The sequence below is a fragment of the Hyaena hyaena genome, unplaced genomic scaffold (genome assembly GCF_003009895.1).
Source record: "Hyaena hyaena isolate Hyena2069 unplaced genomic scaffold, ASM300989v1 scaffold_27, whole genome shotgun sequence".
Lineage (NCBI taxonomy): Eukaryota > Metazoa > Chordata > Mammalia > Carnivora > Hyaenidae > Hyaena > Hyaena hyaena.
The window spans coordinates 2,294,788-2,306,022 of NW_024080659.1; positions in this window are offsets into that span (position 1 = coordinate 2,294,788).

Here is an 11,235-nt window from a genome sequence, read left to right on the forward strand (position 1 = left end):
CCCCCTCCTCCCCACCGCTCACCAGAGAGAAAGGGCTGCCATCTTGGTCATTCACACACTTGTCTTTCAACATCTTCCCAGTTCTGGGTCGCCCTGTGGCCTGGCTGGTCCTTTCCCCACGAGCTGATACCCTAGCTTTCCACCCTCACTTTTCCCTTGAGGTGATCTGAATGCAGCTCTGTTCCTTGCAACTTGGTGACCCTGACCTACGTAGACCCTTCGGGAGGTCTGCCCTCACATCTCCCCACCCCCAGCCTCTGTGTCACGTTGGTCCCCCTTGAGCCAACGATGGCCTCGAAGGCCTCGCTGTCCTGCACACGGGTCTTGCCCATGAAGGGCCAAGGACGTCCCCAACCACCTAGCAAGAGCCTTCCGGGCCCGTCAGATCGCATGCCAGCCTGGGAGGGAAGCGTCCATCGTACTTTCCCCTCCACTCCTGTCCCCCTTTCAGAGGTAGTTTGCTGAACTCAGCTCTTGGCTCAGTGGAGTGTCACCTCAACGAAGCAAACACAACATTAGACCAAGGTGGTTCTCGTGTCTTCTAGCCAATTGATGCAAACTAAATCCTAAGCCTATAAATGCTTCAAGGTTAAGAAATCAAAACCTAAGGACAATGAGTCACAGTCACTTAGGCTCTAAGACACAAAGCCAAGTCTTCAGCTACAGCCAAATACTTTCCTTGATTCATGTCTGCGTTTCTCTCTAAACGCCTTTCCCCAGGGTTCCTCGTCCGCGGAGTGCGCCTAATCATTGCTGGTCTGGCCCTGCCTGATTCGAATAGATGTCGACTCAAATAAACTCTTAACCGTGTTTTAATCTGGCCTCAAGTTTGTCTTTCGACAGGAGACAGGGGAGTATGGTACAAGTTCGGTTAAATCAGGCGGTTAAATCCCGATTCTGCCACGGCTGGAGAACACAGGCAAGCCACTCGTTCTCTTTGGCTTGTTCTGTATAACAAGGCGTGACATAAATGGAATTACCCCACGGTCCAGCCATTCCACCGCTGGGTGGAGACCCGAACGAATTGAAAACAGGGACTCAACCAGATGCTTGTAGATCCTTGTTTACAGCAGCGTTACTCATCGTGGAAGAGACAACCCCCATGCCCACTCAGGGACGAAGGAATAAACAAAATGCCTTCTCTGCACACAATGCGCACTGATTCATCCTTAACAAGGAAGGAAATTCTGACACAGGCCACGCACCACGTGAACATGTTACAAACGTTGAACACACACTGTGTTAAGTGAAATAAGTCAGTCTCAAAAACATAAATGAGATACTTTGGGGCGCCTGGGTGGCTCAGTCGGCTAAGTGTCCAGCTTCGGCTCAGGTCGTGATCTCACGGTTCGTGGGTTCGGGCCCCGTGTCGGGCTCTGTGCTGACAGCGCGGAGCCTGGAGCCTGCTTCGGATTCTGGGTCTCCCTCTCTCTGTCCCTTTCCCGCTCACGCTCTGTCTCTCTCAAAATAAATAAATAAATAAATAAACATTAAAATTTTAAAAAAAAAATGAGATACCTCTATGAGGTACCTAGCATACTCAAAGTCACACAAAGTAAAATGGTGGGTGCTGGGGGCTGGGGGAAGAGTGGGGACTCATTTATAGGGATAGAGTTTCAGTTTGGAAAAACTGAAAAAAGTTCTGGAGACTGGTTGCACAAAAATACTTGACACTACTGAACAAAACCCTTTAAAATGTTGAAGATGACTAATTTTATGTTATGTGTATTTTTTTGCCACAATTAAAAATGAAAACAATTTAAACCTCATGGCAGGTGTTGCTGTAAGAAGTCAACGAGCTAACAGACACAGAAGTGCCTGGACTATAGTGGACCTTTAATTAGGGTCTTTTTTCTTTCTTCCTTAAATTCTGGTCCTTGACTCGTGATGTGTTAAAAAGCATAGACTCTGATGGGACGCCTGGGGGGCTCAGTCGGTTAAGCATCCAACTTTGGCTCAGGTCACGATCTCACAGGTTCACGAGTTCAAGCCCCACGTTGGGCTCTGTGCTGACAGCTCAGAGCCTGGAGCTGCTTCAGATTCTGTGTCTCCCTCTCTCTCTGCCCCTCCCCTTCTCGTGCTCTGTCTCTCTCTCTCTCAAAAATAAACATTAACAAAAAATTAAAAGCCTGGGTCAAACCAGAGAGGTGAAAACATCTTCCTACCACCAACCCCTGTCTTCCCTCTTCTCCTGCTTTGCTAAGAGGCTGAAGCCAGTCGGAAGAATGGACAGAAGCCTAGAACCAGCTCCCAGATCACTTGGTACCTGGCAGAGGGCAGGACTGCCATACGGTAGAGAACTTGAGAGCCAGGCAGGGACCCAGAGGTGGAGGGAGGGTGCTGCCTGAGAGTGAGCATGGTTGGAAGATGTGCGTGGGGGGCGTGAGGCCGGGCGGAGGGCACGGGGCCACCCCCAGGCACTCCCCACCCTGGATCTCACAGAAGGGAGTGGCTGGCGAGAGGCTGCCAGCACCTGCCTGACCTCCCACACCTGGCTCCGCGCCGGGCCACCTGCTGGCCACGTGACTGCCCCTCCTGCCCAGACAATCCAAGCTGCCCCTGAGGAATTATGCAGTGAGAGCCACACCCAGTCGGCATTTCTGAGATTTTGTATAAACAGAGTAAAAGACGCAGGTTATATCACACCCCTGGCTGAAGAGCCAGCTGTCGCCGGCCCGGCATGCGCCCCGCGTGCGGAATGAGCGCCTTGGTCATCCCAGGCGGCTGCTGGGCCACCCTCCCGGGGCCATTCGGCTCACCTTCCTGAAAACTCCACCGAGCAAGTGACTCCAGTGGGAATAAGGGGCCAGGCTCAGGGAGCCACAGGAGAAAGTGCCACAAATAAGAACTAAAATCAATGAGCCCCGCCCAAGGCAGCGGGCCAAGTGCTTTCCCTGCATCAGCTCATCCCATCCTCACACTAAGCCTGGGAGTGTTGGTATTGTACGCACTTGGAAACCAAGAAACAGGCTACCGGGGCGCAGTCACCTGCCCTAAGTTCCCAGTGCTGCCCAAGGTCAACTGGCTGTCACATCCATTTCTGCTTCCTGCTAGCAGCTTCCTTCCTTCCTCCCTTCCTTCCTCCCTTCCTTCCTCCCTTCCTTCCTTCCTTCCTTCCTTCCTTCCTTCCTTCCTTCCTTCCTTCCTTCCTTCCTTTCTTTCTTTCTTTCTTTCTTTCTTTCTTTCATATTTACTTATTTATTTTTGAGAGAGAGAGACAGACAGACAGACAGAAGGGGAGGAGCAGAGAGAGAGAGGGAGATAGAGATTCCCAAGCAGGCTCTGCTCTGTCGCTGTCAGCACAGAGCCAGACGCGGGGCTCAACGCATGAACCGTGAGATCATGACGGGAGCCGAAATCAAGAGTTAGTCACTTAACCGGCCGAACCACCCAGGCGCCGGGTGCCCGCAGCTGTCTTTGGCAGGGACCAGGGCTAACACTGTGTCCCCAGGCTCCCTGGCAGCCAGGGCTATAGGTGAGGATTACATCCTATCCTTTAGGTAACCTGAGTGGGATTTGCAAGTGTGGGCTGTTAAGTAAGGGTGGGACCCGTGGGGTTTTCTGTAGCCGCTGTCTTGTGTTCTGTCACCGCTGGGCTAGGGGTCAAGCGGCAGCTGTGCTGGTGGTGTCACCTCCCGATCCACGGCTGCGAAGTCCGGAGGTGGCCTCCGACTCCCAAGGCGGAGAGGTGGCTCTTCTGGGGGCCAGTTCTGTGCCATGCGAGCTAGGGTCTCCTGCTCCCCAACACATCTCTCTCATTGATCATTGGTTCAGAATACAGAGGGTTTTTTTTTCATTTTTAAAAAATATTTATTTTTGAGAGGGAGGAGGGGAGGAGCAGAGAGAGGGAGACACAGAATCTGAAGCAGGCTCCAGGCTCTGAGCTGTCAGCACAGAGCCCGACGTGGGGCTTGATCTCACGAACGTGAGATCATTACCTGACCAGAAATCAGACACCTAAGCAACTGAGCCACCCAGGCTCCCCACAGAATACAGAGTTCGGGGGTAGAGGTGCCCTGAGTGAGGGCCCAATGGGCATGGGTGTTTAGAATCAGGAGGCCCAGCTGTCACCTGCTTGAAAGGTGAGGGGGGCGATGGGGGAGGAAAGAATTGCTGGAAATTACAAGCAGGAGTCTCAGGTCGCGCACCAAGCCAGACCTGCTTGGAAGCTACTGGAACAAGGAGTGGGTGGGGAGCCAAGTGGAGAGACATGGACACCAGCTGAGGGAGAGGGAGAGATTAGAGTCTGTTATGGGGGAAAACGGTTGATTCCCTCCAAGCTTTCAAATGTAAATAACTGAAAATACTCTTAAAAAAATTTTTTTAAGGACAGTTTACTATCACATATAACAAAGATTCTAACGACAGGCCATCTAGTGTAGCCCAATAATGTCTTTGAAAGGCCAGGTTGTTCCCGTCCGTCTGCCATACCCTTCTTGGTGTGTTTGCTTAGCCTCGGGGATTGGGGGTGGGGGCGGTCCTCCTGGTCACAAGATGGCTGCACTATTCCAAATGTCACATCCAGGCACACCAACCTCTAAGAAGAGAAGTCATCCCTTCTTGTGCTTCTCTTTTTTATCAGGGAAGAAACCATTCCCAGAATCCCCCAGTAGACTTCCTCTCAGACCCTATCGCCCATGACTCGGTCCCATGTTCATCCTGAATCAGTCACTGGCTGGGAAAACACACTTCGTTATTGACTTATGTCAAGGGCTCTCAACCCAGGCAGTATATTAGAATCAGTAGGAGAACTTAAAAAGAAAACAAACATATTAATGTGCAGGCTCCACCCTGGGACTTGAATCAAAAGGCCAGGATCCATGAAAATGGTATGCCTGTGCGGGTTCATCAGTTGTAGCAAATGCATATGTTGATACAGGGAGGCTGTATATGGGTAGAGGCAGGGGGCTTATGGGAAATCTTTGTACTTTCCACTCCATGTCTCTGTGAACCTTAAACTGCTAGAAAGAAAGAAAGAAAGAAAGAAAGAAAGAAAGAAAGAAAGAAGGAAGGAAGGAAGGAAGGAAGGAAGGAAGGAAGGAAGGAAGGAAGGAAAGAAAGAAAGAAAGAAGGAAAGAAAGAAGGAAAGAAAGAAGGAAAGAAAGAAAGAAAGAAAGAAAGAAAGAAAGAAAGAAAGAAAGAAAGAAAGAAAGAAAGAAAAAGAAAATGGAGCCCCTGGGTGGCTCAGTTAATTAAGCATTCGACTCTTGATTTTGGCTCAGTTCGTGTTCTCATGGTTTATGGAATTAAGCTCTGTGCTGGGCTCTGTGTTGACAATGCAGATCTTGCTTGGGACTCTTCTCTCTCTCTGTCTCTCCCTCACTCCCTCTCCCTCTCTCTCTCAAAATAAATAAAATAAACAATAAAAAATATAAAAATATAACAAATTAGAGGGCACCTGGCTGTTTCAGTCGGTTGAATGTCTGACTTCCACTCAAGTTGTGATGTCGAGGTTCATGGGTTTGAGCCCCCCATTGGGCTCTTTGCTGTCAGCTCGGAGTCCAATTTGGCTCTTCTCTACCCCTCTCTCTCTACCTCTCCCTTGCTCACCTGTCTCTCAAAAATAAAATAAACATTAAAAAAATTAAAGAGGAGTGCCGGGTGGCTCAGTTGGTTGAGTCTCTGACTTCTACTCAGGTTGTGATCTCATGGTTTGTGGGTTCAAGCCCTGCATTGGGCTCTGTTCTGACAACTTGGAGCCTGGAGCCTGCTTCAAATTCTGAGTCTCTCCCTTTCTCTCTGACCCTCCCCTGCTTGTGCATTCTCTCTCAAAACTAAATAAACTTGAAAAAAAGAAAAAAAAAAAAGAAAGAATTCAAAAAAGTTTAAAGGCTCACGATCCTAGGCCTTAGTATTTTTTTTTTTTTTTACAAGTTCCTAAAATGATTCTAATATTCTCACATGCCCCCAGAGTTGGAGAACCATTGGTTTAAACTATTTGGTATTTGTCTCTGAGCTGAGGACAAAGTGACCTGTCCTGCGGGGGAGGGGAGGGCATTTGAATGAAACAGGGATTCTGTTACAAGGAGGGAGGGACGGACTTTCCGCAGGCAACCGTGCATCTGCTACCGTCACCAGGGTCCGCATGGTCAGTCCAGACCAGTCACGGTGACTGCAGAGAAGCATTTCCTGCAGGACGGTCAGCGGAGGGACTGGCCCGAGGGTGATGCTGGCGCCCAGAAATGGCAGAGGCCAAGGGGCAGAGCTGGAGACGGGCATCCACAACTGCCATCTGCCCTCCCCCGGGCTCCCTGAGCGCGGCGCGGTGGGTTTCCCCATTGCCTGACCTCAGACATGGCGGGAGACCCAGAGTGGAGTCCTGGCCGCAGCATGCGGGGCCCTGGAGACAGTGTGGGGAGGGACGACGGCCCGGGGGCTGGCACAGTGCCAACCTGGGGAGGGGGAGGTCACAGTTAGGTCCCTGGGACGCCTTCCCTCAGTCCACCCTTAAATAGTCACCTTTAACTATTAAGATCCACCTGGGTGGCTTAGTCGGTTAAGCGTCCGACTTTCGCTTAGGTCATGATCTCGCGGTTCGTGGGTTCGAGCCCCGCGTCGGGCTCTGTGCTGACTGCCAGCTCAGAGCCTGGAGCCTATTTCAGAGTCTGTGTCTCCCTCTCTCTCTGACCCTCCCCTGCTCACGCTGTCTCTCTCTCTCTCCTAGGGAAAAAAAAAATTAAATGCCAGAAGGTTCTTTTTTTTTTTTTTTAATGTTTTATTTAGAGACAGCGTGAGCAGGGGAGGGTCAGAGAGAGAGGGAGTCACAGACTGAAACAGGCTCCAGGCTCTGAGCTGACAGTCAGCACAGAGCCCGACGCGGGGCTCGAACCCACGAACCGCGAGATCATGACCTAAGCGAAAGTCAGACGCTTAACTGACTAAGCCACCCAGGCGCCCCCAGAAGGTTCTTCATTATCCGTGCAGCGCTGCCTTCTCCCAGGTGCTTTCCTTGTCTGTTGATTCATGCATTCATTGTCTGTCCCCATCCACGTGGCAGCCATGTGCTGCTCAGAGAACAAAGCGGACTCTTCAGCCCCGCGGAGCCGTGTGAGTGGTTCTGGCCACCAGCGTGGGAGAGGGGGTGACCCGCCCTGTGAGCCTCTGGGTCTCCTGCCCCTCAAGTCCCGCACGGAGATAGGACCTCCATTAGTGGCCATCTCTGACTTGCCTTGTAGAGCAGAGCCCCTCCGGCCTCCTGCTGTGTTAACCACAAGTTCTGCGGTTAACTTGTTACCCCAGCTTAACCCGGCCACCCTGACTGAGACACTCCAATCAACTGTAAGCTCCTCAAGAACACAGACCTTCCTGTTTCTCTCACCACCCACTACCCAGAACAGTCCACTCAATCACTACTTGTTGAATGAACGAACGAGTGAAGGAACCCTTCCTGTCTTACAGCAACGAAACTTTATCATTTGGAAGAGGCTGTGACTATAACAAATTGATTTTTTAATCAGAGAACCTAAACACTAGATGCAGTCAAACAAAGGAACCAAAGGATCATTTGCTAGTGTGTCTACGGGGCCGTGAATTGGGAGGTGACAGGTGCCCTCTGTGCGCTCTGTCCAGCGTGGTGTGAATCGTGACCAGCAAGCCGGAAATGTCACCCGCTTTTGTGTGATAACACGTGTGTGGCGACGATTCTTGGCCATTTGTGTTTGGCACAATGGCGATTGTTTGGAAAGGTTGAATCATAATCGTGCACATATTATTTTTCGGCTCATTTCTTCATCCAAGAAAAACAGTAGAAAGAACATGAGTAGATTGCCTCATGGTGTTCGGACAGGATGGTTTTGTATGAGTGGTGTTTTTTTCCAACTGTTTTTCCTCTCAGGTCCAAATCTAGTTTGAAAATAGGATTAGACCAGAATGGATCAGGTTTGGGACATTTGGAATAAGACGGAATAAGACAGGTTACGTGGTGAGTTGTAAGCTTTATAATGATAGCAAAAAGGAAGGGGAACTGGAGAATGCGGAGAAAAGGAAGAGGAAGGAAGAAGAGAATCCGGGTTTTTCCCTGTCCGCTCCAAAGCTGCCCTCTGGAATAATGAGGATCGAGTCTACGGAAGCGCTGAGGCATCTCTTGTCTGAGTTGTGTATTTCCAGGTCTCTCCACAGCTCCTGCTGCAAGGGTTTCTGGGAGCCACTCAAAACGTCACTGCCGGTGACATTTCTGTAGTCTCAGGAAAGAGCAGATGCTCCAGGGACGTGGTACCTATGACTGGGCACAGTGAAGTGACACCAAGTGACAGTACTTCTGAACCTCAGTTTCCTAATCTGTAAAGGGGCTCACAAGCCTTACTGAGTAGGGCTGCCGGTGGGTGCTGGTGAAGGAGAGAAGGAAGTGGGTACCAGCTCAGGCTTCCTCCTTCCTCCCACCTCTGACTCTGCTCTCATTTATCAGAGCGATGCCTGTGGGGCCTTAACTCTGGGAAGACAAGGGGCACGAAGTCTTTGATCAGGGTGTTGTCTTATTTTTTTCTTTAAGTTTATTTACTTATTTTGAGAGAGAGAAGGAATGAGCAGGGGAGGGGCAGAGAGAGCAGATCCCAAGCAGGCTCCGAGCTGTTAGCACAATGCCCATCACAGGGCTTGAATTCACGAGCCGTGAGATCGCGGCCTGAGCGGAAATCAAGAATAAGTCACTTGATGGCCTGAGCCACCCAGGGTGTTATCTTTATTGTTAAGATGGTCTCCATTTCTGGGCTGTTTTACCCTACATTTGGCTCATGTGAGCTTATAGTCACCTAAAGTAAGTGAGTTTCAGATGAGAAGTTGGCAGGGAGAGGGGGGATTTGGAGCAACCAAACCCCAATGATGCCCTTTAAATTCATTCACTGAAATATTTAGTGAGCATCTACTATGAGCTAGTCACTGCTTTAGCCTCTGGGGATATATAGTGAATACGGACAAAGGTCGCGGCTCACATTTTAATGGGGGAGACACAGGCAAGGAAGAGGTGAACAAAATCAACATGATAAGTACAGATTATAACAAGCTTTGTGGACAAAGTAGGGTGAGTGATAAAGAATAGGGAAAAGACTCGGGGATGGGGTTTGAGGTGAGAGAGGGGTGGTGAGATGTGCCCTCCCATGAGGCTCTGGGTAATTACGTGTTGGATGCAGAGTTTGACGTACCGGTTGGGGTCAGAGAGGAAGGCAGGGCCCGGATCATACAACGCCTTGCAGGGCAATCTATGGACCCGAGGACTTTTCCTAAAAGCAATGGGAAGCCACGGGAAGATTTTAAACAGAGGGTGGTGTTGGGGGAATATAATTAAAACCTAAATCTTGCAACCCAGGAAACCTCTCCACAGAGGTAGAGGAGAAAGAAAACACTTCTTTGACTGAGTAGGCATTAAAGCTGAATGTGAGGAGCGCCTGGGTTGGTGGCTCAGTCGGTTGAGCGTCAGACTCTTTGATTTTGGCTCAGGTCATGATCTCATGGTTCGTGAATTCGAGCCCTGCGCCGAGCTCTGTGCTGACAGTGTGGAGGCTGCTTCGGATTCTGTCTCTCTCCTTTGATCTCTGCTCTTCCCATACTTGTGCTCTCTCTCTCAAAATAAAGTTAAAAAAAAAAAAAAAGCAGAATCCACAGTTTGGGCAACAAGTGGCGCCGTTTCCCGGGATGTTTGCCTTTCAAAAACGTTGCTCCCAGGTCCTTGAGAAAGAGCGCCAGGGTTTAATAACCTGGCTAGAAGCTTTCTTAGCTTTTAACAAGATATATGGACTCGGATATCGGAGTTAGGAGCTCAGGGCCCGAATTGGAGACTTTAATTTGGGAAGAGAGTAGGAATGGAGTTGAGGCATGGAGTCCCAGGACCCCGGAGGTGATGGGTGTTGGAAGGAGGGGTGACCAGGCAGTGGGGCTGGGGAGGCTGACGGGGCGATGGGCTGGTGAGTCTGCCTTCTTGGGAGTTGGCGGTGCCAGGACAAGAGTAGTTTAGCGGAGTAGAGGTGACAGAGGCTCGCCTGGCCGGCCCAAGTCGTGTGGAAGCAAAGGGCTGTCCGAGAGCAGCGTAGGCCACTGTCCAGATGCGCCTCTCGCGGGGAAGCAGAGTGGGGAAATGAGGCACTAATTAGAGGGGCAGAGGGTTTGGGGAGGGTTTGGGTTGCAATTATTATGCAATTATTATTGCAATTATGCAATTATTTGGATATTTGCAAAATAAGTAAATGGTGGACCCAGTGAACATCGAAGCAATACAAAACGTCACACTCTGCACGGTCCCCGTCCCTTTCCCCGCACTAGAGGGGATGGAGCACAGGTAACAGCTTAAGGGCTTTTATCTGAGGTTGTATTTGGGTTTGGGGGCAGGGAGGAGAAAGAAGATGCGAATCACTAGAGGCTAGGAATGATCTGGCACAGAAGGGGCACCAGTGATGGAGAGGAGGGGAGATAATGACGGGAGTCAAGTTCAGGAGCAGGCAAGGTTGAGAGAGGCAGGTGGTCCCGGGCCGGGTGGAGGGCTGGCCTTTGTAGGGAGAGGGGACGCTCTGGCACCGTGGGGGCCAGAGATGCTTTTACAATGAAGACTCCTGTGAGTGCCACCACCTTTGTCTCAGAGAGGGGCCAGCCCCAGTCATTGCTACCTGCCACCAGGAGGGGGCGCCTGCCTGCTTGTGAACCCGGCAAGTAGGTCAGCTTCAGCAGGTCTCTCCCTCACCTGACCCCCCCCCCCCCATTCATCTGCGGGCCAGGTTGGGCTGATTCTTGGCTCCTGCTTCAGACCATCCTCCCTGGACCCTGGCCCAGCTCTTCAGGCCTCTAAGGCCAGACCCCTGGGCCCAGCCGCTGCCTGACCAAGAGCTGATGAAATCACCAAGGGGTTTCGTGTTGACCATGGCGTGGTTTCACTACGGGACCCCTGCCCTAGGTGCCAAACCGGAACTGAGAGGAGCACTTTGGCCTCCAATTCCTGAGCCACCTGCCACCACGACAGCCTCCTTGGTCACCCCTTCTCTGGATACCCCAGAAATGGAGCTGACTCCCAAAGTCCAGATGCAAGATCCATGGCTCCTGGACACCAGCGGCTCTTGCCTCAGGGCTCCGGGGGTCGGTGTGGGCTTTGGGGCGGCCCTTGCTGCAAGTCAGGCTGAGAGCAGGCTGGGCGGGGGCACGGGACTGGAGAGATGCGGCGGCTGCAAAGGAAGCAGGCATACACGCTCCTTCGTCCGGCTGGGGAGCTTTTATTGGTCTCTACGTGTCCAGCAGGGGGTGGCAACTTGGGGAAGT